The sequence below is a fragment of the Rhinolophus sinicus genome, chromosome X (genome assembly GCF_036562045.2).
Source record: "Rhinolophus sinicus isolate RSC01 chromosome X, ASM3656204v1, whole genome shotgun sequence".
In the NCBI taxonomy this organism is placed as follows: Eukaryota; Metazoa; Chordata; class Mammalia; order Chiroptera; family Rhinolophidae; genus Rhinolophus; species Rhinolophus sinicus.
In genome coordinates this window covers 42,902,530-42,925,166 of record NC_133768.1, presented here as the reverse complement: position 1 = coordinate 42,925,166, position 22,637 = coordinate 42,902,530, and the positions used below count along the sequence as shown (strand labels likewise).

Here is a 22,637-nt window from a genome sequence, read left to right as displayed (position 1 = left end):
AATAGAAACAGCATACAAATGCCACTTGACAGTGGAAACCAGTAGGTTAGAAGGGAATGTTCTCTGCTGTTTGTTGTTGACTAGCTACAAGTATAATTGCCCACTCCCCGTTCTGCCCATAGTGACATTTGTGTTGAGTTATAGACAGGTTGTTTCAAACAGAAGAGCACATATGTTAATAAAAGGCCTAAATTGAGAAGGACCTGTACTTGGATGGGGAGCAGACTTATTTGATTTTCTAATTTCTGAAGTTTATAAAAGTCACACTACTTTGTAGTTATTTAACAAATGTTTGACTGTCAAAGAGGGACTCAAAGAGGGGTTCACATCTGAGCAGGTTGAGGGGCTAATGTTTCCAAATATTGTTCTGCATTGATTACACCATCAGGCTCAGAGACAAAGGAAGAGGAGCACGTCACAATTGCAGGAGGCATCTGTTGCTTTTTCTAAAGGTGGATGTATCGTGTTTCCCTGAAAATAAGACCTAGCCGGACAGCTCTAATGCGTCTTTTGGAGCAAAAATTAATGTAAGACCCAGTATATATTATATTACATTATATTATATAATATTATATTAAAGACCCGGTCTTATAGTAAAATAAGGCTGGGTCTTATATTAATTTTTGCTCCAAAAGATGCATTAGAGCTGATTATCCGTCTAGGTCTTATGTTCAGGGAAACATGGTATGTGGTGGTAGTGGGAGTAGGGTGACATTGAGAAATAAAAATAGTGGGTACAAGTTTCTAGTTACCATCTCAGTGGTAGTCAGGACCTACATAGACTTGGAATGATTTGGTAGCCTTTGACACTGTCCTTGGGCAGTTATTTGGCTATGCTTCTCATTTTCCCCATGGTAGTCAATAATTCAACAGGGAAAAGGAACTATCTTCAGAGGCAGTGGGGAAAGAAGGATTTGGGGAGACCCCATCCATTCTACAGCTAATTTGGAATGCACAGACCTCTAAGGTAGAGTGGTAGGACTATTTGGAGAAACCATATCTTGGTCCTCCAAATTTAGCCAGGAAGGAAGATCTTCACCGGTGGAATAGCTGGACCTCATAACCCTGAATCTCATTGCCTGAGTTTCCCCCCATTGTCAAAATTTGGAGATGAGGGTTTGAATTTATTAAGGGCAAGGTCTGGTTCACTTGCATGTCTGGCAATACTGGGATTACATAGCGACTTCCAAGAGGAAAGATGCAGAGACAAGAAGCAGGGCCACCATTTCACTTGATTTGGACTATGGAAAGTTAAATTTATTGATTGGTTTTTAAAGAGCTGAAAAGACTGAGGTTCTGAGGCCTACAGTACGAAAAGAAAAAAAAAGTGTTGGAGAGAGGAGAGATTGATCGAACTCAGTGATAGGGCCTGGAAGCTGGGCAGTTGAAAATATTAGCCTGGCATTTTCCAGCCTCCCACCCTCAAGTCATCCTGCTGAGGCTTGAGGGGCATTGGGAAAGAAATCCTGCCCTTAAGGAGCTTTCATTCAGGGGCTGTGACACCAGATGCACCGTGGGCGATTGGAAAATGCTTGGGCTCTGGAGTGAGCACACCTGGGTTCAAGTTCTGACTCCTTGATACATAGTTATGTGAACTTGAGCAAATCATGTCTATTTTCCCCTCCTGACCCTCAGTTTCCTCTTCTGTGGAGTCAGGATTGTTCATGTGAGAATGACAGAAACAATTCTGTATTGCGCCTGACACAGGGCAGGAAGCAGGTCTTAAACAAATCTGCTACGCCGAGGTTAAGATGCAGTGAAAGCTCCAAGGAGGTAGCATTTATACCAACTAGAGGATCTGGAAGGTGGATGGTAGGAGATGGTGAGAGCCAGCCTCAGGGGGAGGTGGCCTTTCCGCATGCGCGCATTCTAGGAGCCCTGCGGAGCAGTGACGGGGCGGGGCCAGGTTTCTGAAGGCGTTGCTATGGCACCGAGGGGCCAGGGGAGGTTAACCAAACCCTTAAAACCTTACTCCCTCCCCCACCCGCCACCGTCTGGGCCGAGGGCCATTGTTCCCGGCAAAATGGCGTCGCTAATACCCCTCCCGGCAGGAGGTCTAAGTTAGGCTGAGGGTGGGATTGGAACTGGAGGTGGGAACAAAAACTACAATTCCCAGGGTACACTGCACCTGCTCGAGAGGCGCAGGGCACGTGCCTAGGCCTAGTGGTTACAAGCCGTCAAAAATCCGTTTCATAGCTTCCCTTTCCCATCCCCGCTTTCGTTGTTGCCCAGCCCCCGCGCGCGCGCACTGCGGTCCTGGGGGGTGGGGGGGGGACATACCGTGGCCGTTGCCCTCGCAACGTAACTGGGGGACCCGTATTTGTAAATCTGTGCTTCGACTTCTAATCCCAAAACCAGCAGGTATGGGTCTCGCGAGAAAAGTCAGGGATTGCAAAAAGGTAGTTTAGGGGTTGCGGGTGAAAAGGTGACGGCGGGTACCACGTCTCGGCAGAGCTACCGCATTTAGAGGCATGTGGAAAACTGAGAATGGGCGGGGGGTGGCTAGGAAGTAGTGTGTGCTTGCACTTTTTTTTTTCTGAAGAGGGTAAAGCAGCTGTGGAGAGAGCTTTTGAACACACAGAAGGTGTCACGCGTGGCTCCTCACTGAGATTTTTCTTCTTGGAAAGGAGAGAAGCCTTTCTCCTCGAAGCGCATCCCTCTCTCCCGCTGCGCTGAAGAGGGCGGAGGAGGAGCGCGCACGCTCCAGTTGGCTAGCCACTGGGCCCCTCGCAGCGCTGGGGGCCGTTCTGAGTTGGGGCTGCTCTGTCAGCTTTCTCCGCCCCTCCCCCTCTCCTTTCCTCCCCTCCCTTCCCGGTCCCCCTCCGCCCCTCTCTTCTCTCCATCTGAATTCCCTGGCTGGAGTACGCGTGCGCCTGCTCAGCTCCCAGGCGAGCGCGAGCTTGGGCTCGTACCCCGCTCCCCCAACCCCGCCCGCTCTTTACCTACCCGCGGTAGCTGGCCCGGTGGGCTCGCGGGGAGACGCTCGCGCGCGCACGCGCACACGACACGGAGCAGAGCTCGAGACATTCAGGAGGAGAGTAAGAAGCATCCGAGGAGGCGATAGAGGAGGAGGAGGTGTGTGTGTATGTGTGTGTTCTACGGTGTCGCTCGTCGAGGGGCGACCCGAGGCTTGAAAGAAGGCGAAGGAGAAGCGAAAAGAGTCAGAGTCTCCCTCTGCGAGAGCCCCTATTCTGGTGAGGGTCCCGGGCCAGCCGGGGCACTAGGAGAGAGGGAGGAGGCCGGGGGGCGTGTCTGGGATCGGGCTGCGAGATGAATGGGCCGGGGATGAATGGAGGGAGGCAGCGGCGGCCAAGAGTCTGTTAGAGGAGTAAGCGCCCTAGTGGGGGGCGGTTTGACCGAGGCGGGGTGATTGCAGTCACCAAGAGGTATGGGACGATGGGACGAGGCCGGGCTCCAGTCTTCGGGGTTGTCGGAGCTGTTGTCGGTGCGAGCGAACGGGCAGAGAGGAAAATTCAGAGGGGGGAAGTGGGGAAGGGCAGGTTTGAGGATGGGGTGCGTTTTTTGTCCTTTTTTGTTTTTGTTGGGGGGTGGCAACTTTGGGAGTTGATGGAAGACTAGGGGACGGGGAAGGTGAGAATACTTGACGGGGGCAGGAGACAGTTGACAAAGGACTGAGTGATCATTTAAGTGAGATTGAGGCTACTGAAAGGAAAGATCGCTTCGGGTGTGGGAAGTTGAGTTTCAGTGGGTATTGGGGTGGGGGAAAGTAGATTTAATTGAGAGATTCAATTGCTGTGTGAAGGTCGGTAGGACTGGATCCGGGTGAAAAATAGTGCTGGCTGGTTGTGTCTATGGGTTATGTTCAAGGAGATTGAGAGGTGTTACTTGGGACGAGTGGTGTGTTCTGTGGCCCACAGGTTGGGAATGGGGAGGAGATTACCATCTGTATGATGGGGTTAGTTAGGATAAAAGTGGTGAGCTGGCTTCACTGTACTGAAAGAGGTTTTGTTTGACTAGTTAAGAGTGGTGAAACATTTATGTAGTGGGGTGTGGGTGGAAATCCTGCACGTGTGTGTCTCATATCTTGGAACTTGATAGATCTTGTTAAAATCGAACCCTCAAAACGTGGGAATGGTATGGCTATTCCTTCATAAGACTTACTGTTGACTGAAGCAATTATATGAATAATAGCCTTTAAAGTTGTGCAAATCTTCTGTACTGTAGTGATGCATCCAATTTTGTGAGGCATTGTTACCTGTTTTTCATCTATAGTAAATTGTAATGCTAAGAGAACTTTTGAAGAAGTTTCAATATATGACACAGAGCAGCAGATTTCTTCTAGACAGTCTCTACCCTTTGGATTGATGAGTGTAAAAATTGTTTAAACTTAACAGTCCAAAAGAAAGTTACTTCGCATTATAGGATAGCTAAAATGCACAAAAGCTGATTTTGAATGCTAAAATAATTATACATGAATTTTTTTTTGGTCATAATGAATTTACCTTGTTTGAAAATTGGCACTTACGTTTTGGTATGTTTCCAGCAGATTAAGATTACTTGGACATTCTGTTCTCTAACTACATTACCTATCATCTGGTAAAGATGTCTTGTGATAGTCTCATTGTGTTCTGAATCAAGATTAATAGTTTATGGATTTTTTTAACTTTACCGACATATATTCATTTATCTTGGAAATGTTGCAAATTTGAGAAAATTCTTATTCCCTTTTTCTTTTATTCTGCTTTGATGTTGGAAACAATGTAATCCTTGTTTTGGCTACCCGGAGTTTAAATACAAAAGTTAATACTATGTTCATATTCTCTTAGATTAAGTTGAATACTTAGTGTATTAAGTGGTAGAGTAGAAGTATAAAAGCACTGTGGGAGCCTGGAAAAGTTGCACTGACTCTGGCAGGCAAGGTGGGAGCCTGGAAAAGTTGCACTGACTGGCAGGCAAGGTAGTCTCCCAGTTTTGAACTAGGTGTTCCTGGACTGGAAGAACATTCAAGTATTGAGACTGGAAAGTTTCAGCATGGTATATTTGGGGAGTGGAATGAGATAAGGCTGGAATCTTAGATTGAGGCTGGGGTGAAGGGCTACCCTGCAGAGTTAGCAGCCCTTAACTGTTTATTAAGAAGAGGAATAACTTAAGCAGATTTGTGTTCATCTCACTGCCTTTGCTTCTGATGCACCCCCATCCCCCAATCTGGAATGCTTTCTTGCCTCCTCCCTTTGAATTTGAACTCATTCTTTTTAGATTAATCTCTGTCATTAGCTATTCTTGAAAGTCTTTCCTGTTTTCCCCTTTTTTCCTTTTCCCAGCATCCTACACCAAGCTACGTTAGGTGCCCCTCTTTAGTGGTCCCAACACACCTTGTACGTATTTTTACTATCATACTTCTGTTGGGAGGCAGGCAGGAAAGTTATTTTCGTTTTTATACCTAGAACAGAAAGTAAAGCTTAGAAAAATAAGACGTGCCCTAGAAGTCGTAGACCCCCGGAGTTCCTACTTCTAGACCAGTGCTGATTCTCACATCACAAGTCGACACTCGTTGAAGTAATTATTCTGTAGTGTTTTAGGAGTTAGATTTCTGTAATGTGAACTTCAACTTTCTTCTGTAGAGGGATTTCTTTTCATTAAAGTGTCCCATCATTTAGCCAGTAAATGATAAAGCCAGTGGTTGCAATGAACCAGTCACAAGTAGAGAAAATGAGAACTGTTATATTGCTGTCGGATTTCTAATCAGATAATTTACTTTAAAAATAATTAACGGAAGGCCTAAATTTTTGCGTATATGTATGGGGAGCGGGGTTGTGTGCAAGAAAACCCCTTTCTTTCTCAGTCTCCCATCTTGGTATAAGTAGTCCAACTCTATTTGCAGATACTTGATTATGTCTCTTGGCTAACAGCCAGAATACTTTCAGAGGGGTGGGTCTTTTCCATTTTTGTTTGAGATCATAAAATTTATGGCACTGTTAAGAGACATTTGATGACTGTAAAGGACATCTATAAAAGAATTCGTTGAGAAATTCTCAAAGCTTCAAAAGTAGAATTTGGTGCCATTTTTAATTGTTTTGATAGAGCTTGTCATGAGATACTTGGTTGGAGAATGTTGAGATTAACTTACTGAAGAAATGAGCCTCTAAATGTACTTTCCAGGGATATACTATTTTTTTAATGAACTTTTGTTTTAATAGCAATGAAGTATAACAACATTGTTTTCTGTGTTTTTGCCTGGTAACTTTTTTTATTGTGATAAAATTCATATAACATAAAATTTACCATTTTAGAGTGTACAATTCAGTGGCATTAAGTACCTTCATGATGTTGCACGTCTAGCTCCAAAACATTTTCATGACCCCAAAAGGAAATTGTGTACCCATTAAGCAGTCACTTCCTATTCCCTTTTTCTCCCAGCCCCTGGCAGCCACTAATCTATTGTATCTATGGATTTGCCTATTCTGGATATTGCTTAAAAATGGAATGTTTGGCCTTTTGTGTCTGGCTTCTTTCACTTTGCATGTTGTTGAGTTTCACTCACATTGTGGCATATATCAGTACTTCATTCCTTTTTATTGTTGAATAATATTTCATTGTATATATATACTGCATTTTGTTTGTTCATTAGTTCCTGGACATTTGGTATCTTTCCATCTTTTGGCTTTTGTCAATAATGCTGGTATGAATATTTGGCTACAAGGTTTAGTTTCGACACCTGTTTTCAATTCTTTTGGTTATGTACCGTACCCAGGAGTGGGATTTCTGGGTCACATGGTAATTCTGTGTTTAACTTGTTAAGGAACCACCAAATTGTTTCCCACAGTGGCTGCACCATTTTACATTGCCACCCCCAATGTATAAGGGTTCCAATTTCTCCACATCCTTGCCAGTATTTGTTACTTTCTGTGTCTGTGTGTTTTATGGCCGTGCTAGTAGATGTGAAGTGGTATCTAATTGTGGTTTTATTTACATTTCTCTAATGATGACTAATGATTTGGAACATCTTTTCAGGTGCTTGTCGACTATTTGAATGTCTTTGGAGAAATGTCTGTTTAAGTCATTTGCTTATTAAAAATCTGGTTGTTTATCTTTTTATTGTTATTTAAGAAATCGTTGCCAAATCCAAGATCATGAAGATTTACCGCTATGTTTTCTTTGTAGAGTTTTATAGTTTTAGTTTTAATATTTAGGTCTTTCATCCATTTTTATTTCATTTTTGTATATGGTATGAGGTAAGGGTCCAGCTTCATTCTTTTGCATGTGGATTAGCTTATAAAAACTATAAAATTAGCTTTAAAAGCTATATTAGCTTTAAAAAAACTGTAAAATACGTAGTACACAATGCTACATTAGTTAAATGAAGCTATTATGGTGATGTCTAATCACTCTGGGCAGTTGTGGGAGAGAAATGTTTCTAAATGCATTTTTTTTCATTGTAGCATTTTTGAAGGTAATGCTTTATATTTGAAGTGTGGGATATTCTAAAGCTCTTTATGAGTCAGTGAGACTTTTATGATCAGGAAACTTCAATATGGCAAGCTGGACAAACCGTATGCTAAAGTTACATAAGTTTTTTTTTTCCAATAAAGAATATTATTATTTTCAAATTGTTTGTATAGGGTGAAATCTTTGCTTAAAACTAGGGGAAAACATAGTCTATATTTAGCCAGAAATTGTTATTAGATTTACCCGAAAAGCAATTATATCTATGTGTTATATATTTTATGATTATGAGTCAACTTCTTAACCAAAATGTATATCAGTCAGTACCTTGTGGAGACTTTTTATTTGTAGTTTAGGCTACAATTACCCATATATTATCCTATTTATTTAGGAACGATGTAAGATTATTTTAATTTGGTTACTTGTAAAAATGAGAATTAAAATTTAGTGCAGCACAATTGGTTGGTAAATCTCAGCCTGTAGTTAAGCATAATTAAAGTAAGGACATTAATTTGGTATTTTTTAAAAACTTAGGGGATGTGTTTTAATACAAGAATGGGAAATCTGCTTGATCAGCCAGCCCCAAGACGAATGAGATGGTAGTTCAGCTCTGATTATATTCACTACTGCCTAGAGAATAATTTTTGTCCTGCTGGGCTGCTGTGGCATTTCCATTCAGAGTTAGCCTTTGAAGGTTTCTGGCAAGAGGGAAAAACCCTTGAAGATATATGGTTCTTTTGCTAAAGAACCTTTCAAAACGCGCTGATAACGAACTCTGAAGCTGTTAGCCCAAGTGAATTGTAGAGTATGACTTACTCAAAGTATTTGTAGGTTCTACCATTCATTCAACAAATATTTATTGCATTTCTCTAGAGTGCCAGGGTTGATTTGTTGGGGATAGATGCAAAGGAAGCAAAGCAGGCAACTCTACCCTTTTTGAGTTTACATTGCAGTGGAGAACGACAGTTGGCCAATAAATGAACAATTTCAGAAAATAAATGCTAAGAGGAAAATTCTAAAAGGGTACTGGATGTTGTAGAGGAGCCTCTTTAGCTCAGGTGGTCAGTTTGAGGAGGTAACCTTTAACAGAAATCCGAATGTTAGGAGAACAGCAATTTTTGGTATCCTTTCTGGTAATTGTTATTTCATTAAATTGTCAATTTATCCCTTCCAAAAGAACACTTTAGGTTTTTTGCTAGTTGAAATGTGTGAATTACTGCTTTTTGTTTCTAAGATAAAAAAGAAGATACATTTCTTATGAGATGAGATGGTGTTCCCAAGAGGAAATGTCAGTGGAGTAGAAGTCTGCCTGAGTTCTGGTCTTTCCTCAGTATAATCTTGCACATGTCTATAAGCATCTATTTCCATATTTATTACTAAACAAAATAAAAGCCCTACCAATTTTGCAGGATTCCTTTGCTAATTAAATGAGTGACTATGCTTTACAAATTATACAGCTACATATGAAATACAATGTATTCTATTAATATGTTTTTGGAGTCCAAGTTTCTCAATTGAGAAATGTTTTCCCACCAGCTTAAAGCTTTTATGTCTACCCATCTGGTATATTTTAGCACCAAATGTCTGAACTCATTGATTAATCAGAAGGGGCTGGGTTCTTAGAAAGTGGTAGTGTGATAGGAAGTATGTTGGATTTGGAACTAGAAAACCAGGATTCCAGAATTGTCCTTCACTTAGTAGGTCTGTGACTTGGTCAAGACACTAAGCTTTTTTGAGCCTTCCTAATTTTCAGAAGTCAAGCTAATACCAAGTAGCTCTCAGGGTTGTTGTTAGGATAAAGTTAAGTAGATGAAGTTCTGCTGAAAACTATAAAGCAAGTTTTGACAAACTTTTCTGTAAAGGACCAGATAGTAAATATTTTGGGCTTTGTGGGCAATGACTCAGCGGCTATTGTGGCATCCATAGGCAACATGTAAATGAATGAGTGTGGCTATATGCCAATAAAACTTCACGAATACTGAAATATTACTTTTGAATAATTTTCATGTGTCATGAAATACTATTTTTATTTTTTAGACCATTTAAAAATGTAAAAATTTTTCTCAGCTCACCTGCTGCACAAAAACAGGCAGTGCTGTGAGGAGGGTTTGGCCTGATTGCTATCCATGGTTTGACCACCACTGTTTTAAAAAGGGTTAGGCAGGGTAAAGTGTGAGTTAAGGCCTGAGGGTAGGTGATTGATAGATTGTTTAATTTTGATGATGAAAGAAGATGGAGATGATGTCAACCTCTTTTCTAATTTGGACCCAGGCATTGTTTTTACATAAAATGGGCATCTTTAATTGAGTCAATGACCTTGCCAAAGCAAAACTGGAGGATGGGAGTGAGGAAGAAGATAGTTTTAGTGTTCTGAATCCCAAGGACTGTGATGTGGTTGTGCAGTGTGCGTATCTATGCGATTCAGGGTTGTTTGTATATAGTGTGTACATCTGGCGGTAAGTCATATGGGGCCCCCCTGTTAGGAGTAGTTAAGAGTGAACTTGAGTCAGATGCCTGGGTTGAATTCTGGCCCTGGTTTTTACTAGCTGTGCGATCTTAGGAAAGTTAATTTTTTAAGCCTAGTTTCCTCATTTGTAAAATGAGACAAGCTGATTTACCTCAAGATTCTTGTCATGATTACATGAGAAAATGCATGAAAGGGCTCACAGTGCCTGGCACAAAGCACTCAATAAGTGTTAACTGATAATATTCCTCTGAATATATGTTGTGCATAATTATTAGTTTTGTCCTTCCTTCAATTATTTTAAGAAATTATAACATCCTTAACTGGTTCTTTTGTACAGGTTGTTGATGGACAATTCTGCTTTAAAGGATTAAAATAATACAGAGAGAGATTAAAACCTTAACGTCCCCCTTTACCCAATGTCCTGCCCTCCCTGTGGGTAACTGTTAATAGTTGACTGTGAACTTGTACAGTTCTTTTTCTCCGTAGTTACATGCATATATGTATGTGTATATACAATAAAAAATATATTTTATGACTTACCTTTTCCCCCCAAAGAATATGATTTAGGGCTCTTTTCATGTTGGTATGATTATGCTCACTAAATTCTTTTTAATGGATACATAGTATTTCATACTACATGCTTCTTTAAGCAGTAGGATCAGTTTAGAGCATATCCTTCCAGTCTTTTTAATATTCATTTACACATATATGAGTACATTTAGAAGTGAAAGTTTTTTTAACCATAAATGATACATATATATAGGTGTAATGTGTGTTGTACTACAACTTGCTTTTCTCAGTAGCATATATGTAGAGTTTTATATATCAGTATATATCCATCTCATTTTTTAAACAGATGCATATTATTACGCAATGCAGATGTATCATTGTTTATTTCACCATTCTCTTATAGATGGATATTTAATTTTTTTCAGGTTTTTTTTTCTTTCTATTTCAAGCAATGCTTCAGTAAAAAAAAAATCCTTGTACATGCATAGCTGTACACATACAGGAATATTTCTTAGGTAGATACTAAGAAGTGGAATTACTGGGTGACAAGTATGCACTAGATACTTGGAATTTGCCATATGGAAAGACTATTCCAGTTTATCTGCCGGTAGTGCCAAATTTCTCATACACTTCTCCAAACATGATATTAACAGAGTTTTTATTTTGCTCATCTGATGGACAAAAAATGATATTGAATTGTTTGAATTTGCATCTCCCTACTTACTAAAGTGTTTGAGCCATTCTCCTACCATACATGTATTGGTCAATTGTATTTCTTCTTACTGATTTTTTTTATTATTAAATTTATTGGGGTGACAATTGTTAGTAAAATTACATAGATTTCAGGTGTACAATTCTGTATTACATCATCTATAAATCCCATTGTGTGTTCATCACCCAGAGTGAGTTCTTCTTCCATCACCATATATTCGATCCCCCTTACCCTCATTTCCCACCCCCCACCCCCCACCCCCCACCCCCCACCCCCCTTACCCTTTGGCAACCACCAAACCATTGTCTGTGTCTATGAGTTTCTGTTTCTCATTTGTTTGTCTTGTTCTTTTGTTGCTTTTGGTTTATATACCACATATCAGTGAAATCACATGGTTCTCTGCTTTTTCTGCTGATTTTTTTTAGTTCTTTATGTATTATGGATATTAATGCTTTAAAACTGTACATGTTGCAAATGTTTGCTTCCCAGTCTGTTGCTTGTCTTTGAACCTTGTTCATGGTCAAATGGTCAAATGTGTTAGCTTTTTTGTTAATGGGCTTTGCATTTTGTCTTTTTTTATTGGGGAAGGGGAACAGTGTGTATTTCGAGGACTTTATTGGGGAACAATGTGTTTTTCCCAGGACTCACCAGCTCCAAGTCAAGTTGTCGTCCTTTAGTCTTAGTTGTGGAGGGCGCAGCTCAGCTCCAAGTCCAGTCACCATTTTCAATCTTAGTTGGAGGGGGCGCAGCCACCATTCCATGTGGGTGTTGAACCGGCAACCTTGTTGTTAAGAGCATGTTGTTAAGAGCAAGCGCTCTAACCAACTGAGCCATCTGGCCGCCCCTGCATTTTGTCTTTTTTTTTTTTTTTTTTTTTTTTAAAGATTTTATTGGGGAAGGGGAACAGGACTTTACTGGGGAACAGTGTGTACTTCCAGGCCTTTTTTTCCAACTCAAGTTGTTGTCCTTTCAATCTTAGTTGTGGAGGGAGTTGCCGTTTTCTAGTTGCCACCGGGCCGGCCCCATTTTGTCTTTTTAAGAAAGCCTTTTTTCAGGTTAGAAATATATTCTGCCATATTTTCTTTTAATAGTTATACAGTTTTGCTTTTTGCATTTAGGTCTTTCATCTACCTGGAATTTATTTTTGTGACTAGTTTTAAGAAGGATTTTAACTCCCCCCCAAAAAAATGAGTAGCCAGTTATTCCAACACCTTTTATTATGCTATGTGTTTCTCACAAATTTGAATTTTTTTACCCTTTTTACCATGGAGTACATCCCCATACACAATGTGTCTGTTTCTGTACTGATTCTTCTAGTTCATTAGTCCGTTTGTCTGTTTCTGTGCTGAAACTGTATTATTTTACTGTAGTTATATGTTTGTGATACCTGGGAAGGCAAATTTTCGTTCTTGTCAACATTTTCTTGGTTTTGCTTGTGTTCTTTTAGGATCATATTTTCAATTTTTGGTTAAAAACATCTCTTTGGGATTTTGATTGGGTTTGCATTGACTTTGGCATAATCGAGAAGGGGAGAGTTTGTGAAGATGCCAATATTGGGTCTTTCTACAAGAAAATGTGTATTTTATGTACTCCAGTAAAATGACAGTTTTCTTTATATAGGTGTTGCATATTTCTTCTTGAGTTTATTCCTAGATGAATATTTTATAGCTTTGTTCCTCTTACAAATAGGGTAGTTTTTTTAAAAAAGGTTTTAAAAAAATTGCATTGACTTCCCTCTTTCCAGGGTACCCAGCCCTTCCTGACCCCTCCTGGCCTTGCCCACTCCTGAGCCCTCACCTTAAAATCATTGTTTGTAAATTACATTTTCCAATTATTGCTTATGTATATAGGAAAACTATTGATTTTTGTTTGTTGATTTTATCTTTAGCATTTCTACTGAGCTTTCTGGTTAGTCCCTTTTGTTTTTCTTTTGGTTGCTTTTCTTGGATTTTCTAGATAGATAATCACGTAGTCTGCAAGTTTTGTGTTTTGTCCTCTACTTTCCAATATTCATAGGTCTTATTTTATTTCCTTAACTGGTAGCAGTGATAATAGGAATTCTTGGCTTATTTCTTGCTTTAATTATTGTTTATGTGAAAGATGCTTAACCTCACTCATAAGATAAATGCTAATTGAAACTACAGGGAGATTCCTTTTTTAAATCTATCAGAGTGTTAAAAATCAAAATGTTTGATAACACCTTTTTTGTTGTCAAGGCTGTAGAGTAAAAGACACAGATTTCAGGTGGGAGTTTAAATTGGTACAATGCCCATGGAAGGCATTTTGGTAGCATTGTATGAAGATATGCATGTGTTATGTGTACTCTTCTGGATATATTAACATACTTCAGTAAAAGTTAAATATACAAATTTCCTTTGATCCAGCAATCCCATTTCAGGGAGCTGACACATATTTATACTCATATATATGCAAAATGAAATATGCAATGTTATCTGTTATAGCAAATAGTTGAATACTACTTAGATATTAAAAATAATAATGAGCTAGAGGGTAAGGGGGTAGAGGGGTGGTAGATGAGGGTAAAGGGGATCAAATATATGGTGATGGAAGGAGAACTGACTCTGGGTGGTGAACACACAATGGGATTTATAGGTGATGTAATACAGAATTGCACACCTGAAATCTATGTAACTTTACTAACAATTGTCACCCCAATAAACTTTAATTAAAAAAATAAAAAATAATAATGAGGAACCTCCATGTACTGGCAGGGAAAAAAGTAATTTAAAATATTGTGACTATAAAAAAGTTTAGTATGCTACTTTTTGTGTAGAAAGGGGGAGCGAGAACATATATTTACATTTGCTCATTTGCCTAAAGAAACTCTGGAGGGCTACATAAGAATTTAATGAGTGGTTACCTGTTGGGGGAGTGGTAGGAACTAAATAGATGGGAAACAGGGTTGAGAGGGAACTTGTTCATTATATACCTCTTTCTTTGATTTTTGAGTCTTATGATTATATTTTAAAAACTTAAATTAAAAATGGTTTCTTGAGGGCCTTCGAGCAAAAGTGACGCAATATGGCAGTGACCAGGGGCTCGGACAATTTATGAAAACTGAAGATGCAGCATTAAAATAGAATGTAGACCTAAATACCCAGAAGAACGCCCCTTTGTAAGATTTGTAACAAAAATGAATACGATTGGAGTTAATAGTTCTAATGGAGTGGTGGACCCAAGAGCCATATCAGTGCTAGCAGAATGGCAGAATTCATATAGCATCAAAGTTGTCCTGCAAGAGCTTCAGCGCCTAATGATGTCTAAAGAAAATAGGAAACTCCCTCAGCCACCTGCAGGGCAGTGTTACAGCAATTAATCAAAAAGAAAAACCACAGGCCCTCCCCTTGCCACATTCAATTTAAGCAGTCTTCATTTTCCACAGTAGTAAACTTTCTAGATGTGTTTCTAGATAATTTTGAGGTCTTGTCGACCTCAAAAGTACTAGAAAGGAAGGTCCCATTCAAAGGCAGTTTAATCTTAAGATAGAGTGAATGACACTAATTTTTTGTTCATTTGAAATACATAAGTTGTGCCCTAACAAAAGCAGAATGGTTTCTTGAATTATTTCAGCTCCTCCAAGGACATTTTTTGTTTGTTTGTTTCTCGTGATGTTTCTCTTGTGTGTTACAGGTTTTCTTCAAATGTGTGTCTCCTGATTCTGTTTGTATTTAAGAATGAGCTAGTCGCTGGTAGGGTATATGTTTGGGGTGAGTGGGTGAGTAGCTAGCTATTACATTTGGAGGCCAAATGCCAGAGGGTTTTGCTCTGGGGTGCCCTATTCCTTGTTTGTTGAATTCCTTATTCTACATGCAGGGGTTTCTTTCTTTGGGTTGGGTTTTGGGGGGAGTTCATCAACTGGGTCATAACTCAGACCTCCAGTGAATCCCTGTTTTCAGCCTTTTTCTCACTCGGGCCCTCTTTGGGGTTAGTCTGTTTTGCACGCATGTAGAGCCCCTCTGGGGTTTTTCCCTGCAAGTCTGTTGCCTCTGGAGTTGGAACCCTTTCTATTACCATGTTTCCCCCAAAATAAGACCAGGTCTTATATTAAGGTTTGCTCCAAAAGACGCATTAGGACTTATGTTCCAGGGAATGTCATCCTGAAAAATGCTAGGGTTTATTTTCCTGTTAGGTCTTATTTTTGGGGAAACATGGTAAGTACTTTAGATTGTAGCATCTTTTGACTTGTGTTATCAGCCAATTCTTTCCTGTGTGTTCTCTATCAGAAATTGTTGAAATCTTGTATTTGCTATGCCATTTCCCATTCATGTCCTTGACTTGTGATTTATACTTTTGTACTCTTACCATCACTCTTCTAGGGTCTTGGAAAGTACAAGAGATATATAGGTGTTCCCTTCACCTTCTTGAACCAGAAGTCAATAGCAGTATAGCTTAAGCTTGGAGAAACTGTAGGCTTTTTGAGGACAAGGACTGACTTTTGTTCTTTTTTTAAAAGCTATTTTTTTTAGTTACAGTTGACATTCAATATTGAACAGCACAGCAGTTAGACATATAATTGATGCAGTGATTCCCCCACATTAGTCTAGTACCCACCTGGCACTGCACATAGTTGTTGCAACATTATTGCCTGTATTCCGTATGCTATACTTTACATGGCCATGACTATTATGCAACTACCAATTTGTACTTCTTAATACCTTCACCTTTTTCATCCAGCCCCTCAACCCATCTCCCCTCTGGAAACCATCAGTTTGTTCTCTATGAGTCTGTTTCTGTTTTGCTTTTTCGTTTTATTTTCTTTAGACTCCACATATAAGTGAGATCATATGGTATTTGTCTTTCTCAGTCTTATTTCACTTAGCATAATACCCTCTAGGTCCATCCATGTCCCTTTAAATAGTAAGATTTCATTTCTTTTAATGGCCTGAGTAATATTCCATTGTATTTATGCACCACACCTTCTTTATCCAGTCATCTATCAATGGGCACTTGGGTTGCTTCCATAATTAGCTATTGTAAATAGTGCTGCAGTGAACATAGGGGTGCACATATCTTTTTGAATCACTTCTGAATTTCTTGATAAATACCTAGAAGGGGAATTGCCTGGTCGTAAGGCAGTTCTAGTTTTAATTTTTTGAGGAACCTCTGTACTGTTTTCTATAGTGGCTGCACCAATTTGCAATCGCACTTGCAGGAGGGTTCTGTTATCTCCACATCCTCTGTTTTCTCCACATCCTCACCAACACTTGTTTGTAGGTTTATTGATGATAGCCATTCTGACAGATGTGAGATGATAATATCTCATTGTGGTTTGAATTTGCATTTCGCTGATGATTAGTGACATTGAACAGCTTTTCATCTGTCTATTGGCCATGTGTTTATCCTCTTTGGAGAAATGTCTATTGAGGTCCTCTGCCCAGTTTTTAATCACATTGTTTTTTTGGTGTTAAGTTGTATGACTTCTTTACATACAACTTGGATATTAAGCCCTAATCAATGTATCATTGTGGAATATCTTCTCCCATTTAGTAGGTTTTCTTTGTTTTATTGAGGGTTTCTTTTGCTGTGTAAAAACCTTTTTAGTTTGATGTAGTCCCAGTTGTTTATTTTATCTTTTGTTTCCCTTGCCCAAGAAGATAGATCATAAAAAATGTTACTAAGAGCAATGTGAGAGAGTTTGCTGCCTATATTTTGTTTTAGGAGTTTTATGGTTTTGGGCCTTACATTTAAGTCTTTAATCCATTTTGAGGTTATTCTTTTATATGGAATAAGAAGGTGGTCCAGTTTCATTTTTTGCATGTATCTGTCCAGTTTTCCTAGTACCATTTATTGAATAGAGTGTCCTTACCCCAGTGTATATATTCTTGCCTCCTTTGTCAAAGATTAAATGACCAGATAGGTAGGGGTTTATTTCTGGGCTCTCTATTCTGTTCTGTTGATCTATGTGTCTTTTTTTTTTTTTTTTGGTCAGTGCCATGCTGTTTTGATTAGGCTTGTAGTATAGTTTGATATCAGATAGTGTAATACCTCCAATTTTGTTCTTCTTTCTCAACATTGCTGTGGCTATTCAGGGTCTTTTGTGGTTCCATATAAATTTTAAGATTATTTGTTCTAGTTCTGTGAAAATGCCATTGGTATTTTGTTAAGAATTGCATTGAATGTATACATTGCTTTGGGTAGTTGGACATTTTAATAAATGTTAATTTTTCTTATCCATGAGCACGGTATGTCTTTTGTTCTTTTATCCCTGACATAGTGCTTGGCACTTGGTAAATTTTTATTGGCATGAATATGTGTATATGAGAGAAAGAGAAGATTGTTAATGGAAATTTTCTGTGTAATTTTGACTGTCTAAATATTCATTCTTTCAATTGCTGGTTCCAAAAGGTGAAGAAATTCTTGAGCTACTGATTTGACAAAGTACTGATTGTATGCAGTACTTCCCATGAATAGAACTAAGCTACAGGGGGAAAATTATTTATAACTTTTAATTCAAATGCTCCAAGGTTATATATCAAACATGTCGAAGGAGTACATACGGGGTGCAAATTTGTGAGGTTTTTCCTATAATTTCAATATCTATAGAAGTGCTTTTACAGTTATCTTTCTACATATTCCTAGGGCTTAGAGCAATGTATTATCATTTTATGAAGTAAGATATGGTCACACGTAGGTTATGGTATATAGCTGTCGAACTCAGTAAGAGACTTCAAGTTTGAGGCCTGATTCTTGTGGACCATTTCACTGAGCTATGCTTCTACATTGCTGAATGTAGAAGAGATATTATCCTGGTCACTGAAGCATACCCCTTTAGCAATGCCAACATGGTGTGTTACTGCAAAGCTTTAAAAGAATGTATTATACACTTTTTGGCCTTACTAAATAGAGTCTCCTGAAAATAATTTAACATTTTCTTGAGTATTGTTGAATAGTGCTTTAATTTAGTGCTGTCACTAGGGGTTATTAAGAGATAGAAAATAAAAACTTCCATGTATTCATTATTATATTGTGCCAGGCATCGTGCTAAGTAGTTTATATGTATATTTTCACATCAGTCCTGTGAGATTTCACAAAGGCAATCAAGAATGATGAGGTTAAGTATGATAATTTGCCTCAAATCTATTCTGAGGAATGAGAGGCACAACCAAGATTTGATTCCAGGTTTCTCCCACTCCAAAGCCTGTGTTCTGAAACTTCATTTTATGTTCAAGAAGCTAGTGGATCCACGATGAAAAAGCCCCAGATAATACTATGCTTAGTGAAGTTCTTGGCCTAGTTTTTAAAATTTGTTTTTCTCATTCGTTGTTTACCCTTAGGCTACCAGCTATTACATTTTATTGTTAGGTCCCTTCGCTTCAGAACACTGATTCTCAACCCAGGAGGCCAGGCTGAAGATAAGGAGAGTAGACAGAATGGTGGGGAGAGGTAGAGAGTGTAGTTTTAAAAAGGCATGTTTTATATTATTATGGCTTTGATTTTTGTAAAAATGTTTTATGATCTTAAAGAGGGACATCATATTTTATTGAGATATAATTTACATACCTCAAAATTCACCAATATCCATGACTTTTAGTGAATTTATAGACTTGTATAACCTTTATTACAATCTAATTTTAGAACATTTCTATCACCCCCCAAAAATCCGTTGTGCTGTTTTACTTTACAGTCAGTCCTGTTCCTATGCTCCAGCCCCAGGCAAGAACTGATATATTTTCTGTCTCTAGATTTGCATTCTAGACATTTCATTCAAATGGAACCATACAGTATATGGTCCTTTATTCTGGATTCTTCCACTTAGCATAATGTTTTCAAGGTTCATCCTTATTGTAGCATGTACAAGTTGATACCTCATTCCTTTTTGTTACTGAATAATATTCCAGTGCATGGATATAACACATTTTGTTCAGCTGTCAGTTGATAGACATTCGGGTTGTTTCCACCTTTTGGCTATTGTGAATAGAGCTGCTATGAACACTTGTGTACAAGTTTTTGTGTGGACATATGTTTCCATTTCATTGAGTAGATGGTATCATATTGTAACTCTGTTTAACTTGTGGAGGAACTGTCAGACTTTGTTCCAAAGTAGCTGCCCCATTTTACATTCCCACCAGCAATGTATGAGGGGTCCATTTTTTCCACATCCTCAGTAACACTTGCTACTGTCTATCTTTTTTTATTGTATTGTAGCATCTTCATGGGTGTGAAGTAGTATTTCCTTTTGGTTTTGACTTGCATTTCCCTAATGAATAATGATGTGGAACATCTTTTTTTTAATTAAAATTTATTGGGGTGATGTTGGTTAGTAAAATTACATAGGTTTCAAGTGTACAATTCTGTAATCCATCATCTATATGTCACATTGTGTGTTCACCACCCAGAGTCATCTTTGCATGTGTGTATTGGCCATTTGTCTATTTTATTTAGATCTTCAGCTCATTGGATTATTTATCTTTTCATTATTTAGTTATAAGAATTCTTCATATGTTTTGAACACCAGTCTGTTACCACATATATGATTTGCATGTTTTTTCCAAACCTTTTCACTTTTTATTTTTAAAGCACTTAGTGGTTTTAATGCTACACAGATAGGAGGAGGATATGCTGATCCACTTTTCACTTTCTTTTTTTTTTAATTAAATTTATTGGGGTGACAATTGTTAGTAAAATTACATAGATTTCAGGTGTACAATTCTGTATTACATCATCTATAAATCCCATTGTGTGTTCATGTGATTTCACTGATATGTGGTATATAAACCAAAAACAACAAAAGAACAAGACAAACAAATGAGAAACAGAAACTCATAGACACAGACAATAGTTTAGTGGTTGCCAGAGGGCACTTTTCACTTTCTTAATGGCATTCTTTGAAGCACAAAAGTTAAATTTTGATGAGGTCCAGCTTCTCAATTTTCTATTTTATTGTTTGTATTTTTGTTGTATCTGGGGAATCACTGCTAACGCAAAGTCACTAAAGTTTACTTACATGTTTTCTTCTAAGAGTTGTATAGTTTTAGCTCTTACATTTAGGTCTATGATCCACTTTAAGTTTATTTCTTATATGGTGTCAGATAGGGATCCAACTTCATTCTTTTCTATGTGGATACCCAGTTGTCCAAGCACCTTTTGTTAAAAGACTGTTCTTTCCCCATTGAATGGTTTTGGCATCTTTGTTAAAAATCAATTTACCATAAATGTTAAGGTTTATTTCTAGACTCTCAGTTCTATTGGATTGATCTTTATATATCTACCCTTATCCTTGTTCATTTGTAATTTAATTATTTTGTGGTAGTAGCGTATACTTTGATTTCAATCCTGTTAAATGTATTGAGATTTATTGCCTAATATATGATCTGTTCTGGAGATTTTTCCATGTGTGCTTGAAAAAATGTGTATTTTGCTCTCATTGGGTGGACTGTTTCATTGGTGGCAGTTAGGTCAAGGTGGTTGATAGTACTGGCCAAGTTTTCCAGATTTCTTGCTGGTTTTCTGTCTAGTTCTATTATTGAGAGTGGGGTATTAAAATCTATTGGTTTTATTGAATTGTCTATTTCTTCAGTTTTATCTTAATGTATTTTGGGGCTCTGTTGTTAGATGTGTATATAATTGTTATGTTGTCCTGATGTATTAATCTTTTAATACTTATAAAATGTCCATCTTTGTCTCTAGTAACTTTTCTTTTGAGTTGAGAGAACGATTTCTTGTTATAATACACCAGAAATACAAGATTCCACTGAAACTTGGAACAGTTGACAGAATATGGTTGAACTTAATTAAACCTTCAGGAGAAATAGGGTCAAGCGAAGCCAATGTATGGAGAAACTCAAGACTGGGATAAACACAAGGATAATAGTATTTAGCATGGGTCTCTTCTGACCCCCTCCCCAGCAGGCGTCTTGCCATCATTCTCCCACCCCTATCCCTTAACCAGTGGCTTTTCCCTCTAGTGCAGGTGTTAAGCCAACTCAACTGTACCCCTTAGGACATGATGCAAAGAAAAGAGGAAAGTTATAAGTATTATTCCAGGGTGCACATACCTAACCCAGCACACATTATTGGTGTCAATGTACACGGTAGCAACTTGAGTCAAGTCACTGGTGTTTTCACATGTGACCTGTTATGTTGCCCTGTAACTAGGTCAATGTTTCTACTTTACTAAAATATCAACGTGGTGGAATGCATTTTTGAACTCTGGATTTTCTGAACTCTTAGAGAGGCCTATTATACGGATGTAGAACAGAATTGTATCTCTAGGAACCTACGTATTAGGGAGGAACATTGATGGGCTCTTTCTGGGACTTTTCAGGAAATGTTAGAATGTCAGAGGAATGACAGGTGAGGGGAGGCAGAAGTGGTAGGAGGGTGTCCTAAACACAAGGGCTGACATATTCATGTTCAAAGAGAAGTCTGGACAAAGGAAAAAACAACAACAGAAGAACAAGACAAAAACAAATCCAAGTGTGGGGGCAGAGCCCCAGAAAGCAGTTTCCAGGCTCTCGGCCTCACATAAAAAGCTGCTGGCTCAGGTAGTAAATGGCCATCAACTGTGATTGGATGGCCATCAGCTGTGGCTAGTTGGCCATCAGCTGTAACCAGTGAGCCATTGGCCACTAATATAACTGCTTGTGGCTACGCTAGCAGAAAATGGGGGCCTAGCAAGAAGATGGTGGCTGAGCCTGCAAGTGGCGCAGTGAGGGTTGAGAATTGTGTGGCTCCTCTTTCCTGTTTCTCCAACCCAGCCGCCAGCGAGAATATAGTAGTATGACTTCCCTACCTATGGCTCCGTGGGTGTTCCTTTTGGGCCTCACCATGTCCTGCGTTCTTAGGTGGGGAGCGGGACTAGAGACCTCGCCTGTCACCCCGCACGACACATGGCGCAGCGAGCAGGGTACGGTGCCGGCCAAAGCTTCACAAAGGGCAGTGGAGCAGTTTGTGTGTATGAACACTCAGTCTCAGGAAAACCAGGAGGAACAGCTGCTGGAGATCTGGACCCCCGTGGAGGGGTGGGAAGATGTGGACAGTTCCCCAACCAGCATAGGCCGGAGAAAGCAAAGGACATTGCGGCCCTGTGGGCTGGGAAGTGCTTGCTGAGGCTGCCCAGATGCAGGACTTGTAGTCCCAGGAGGAAAGGCTTGCTGAGTCCTCCGTGGGAGATGAGGGTGAGGTCAAGGTTGTCTTTCACCCCCAGGGCAGCCCTGGCAAATGACTATGGACTATGGGGAATGGGCTCTGTCCCTAATTTAATTAACCGCTTGACTGTTTGCTTGGGAACACACCACCGTGCAGTGGAACTGGTGGATATTTGCTTTTGTGTCTTGACTGGCCGCCATTGAGAATATGTAAGCACCTTGACTGTGAGCCGCTACTGTTCCAGCACAGGGTACTGTTCCAGTACCCTGAGAGGCCCAGAGAGTGGCGTTGCCCTGAGAGGTCCTGGCTGTGCCCAGGAAGTCTGGCTGTGCCCAGAGAGAGTGGCAGTGCCCTGAGAGCCCTGGCTGAGTCCAGGAAGTCTGGCTGTGCCCAGAAGCATTGGTGGTGCCCTGAGAAACCCTGGCTGTGCCCAGA

The 22,637-nt window shown here is 39.3% G+C and overlaps 1 protein-coding gene and 1 pseudogene across 4 annotated transcripts in view; both read left to right on the top strand.

Annotated features, from left to right (window-relative positions):
- The first annotated feature begins 2,224 nt into the window (after positions 1 to 2,224).
- WNK3 (WNK lysine deficient protein kinase 3) overlaps positions 2,225 to 22,637 on the top strand; it is a 162,747-nt gene continuing 142,334 nt past the window's right edge. For 2 of the 4 annotated variants that reach the window (XM_074323556.1, XM_074323554.1), the window contains exon 1: positions 2,423 to 3,194. The gene's annotated coding sequence lies outside the window, so the exon portion shown is untranslated. Of the gene's footprint in view, positions 2,362 to 2,422; positions 3,195 to 22,637 lie in introns of those variants that run through there. The other 2 variants (XM_074323555.1, XM_019710840.2) reach the window with 2 other exon arrangements.
- LOC109434111 (ubiquitin-conjugating enzyme E2 variant 1) lies at positions 9,051 to 14,450 on the top strand (annotated as a pseudogene).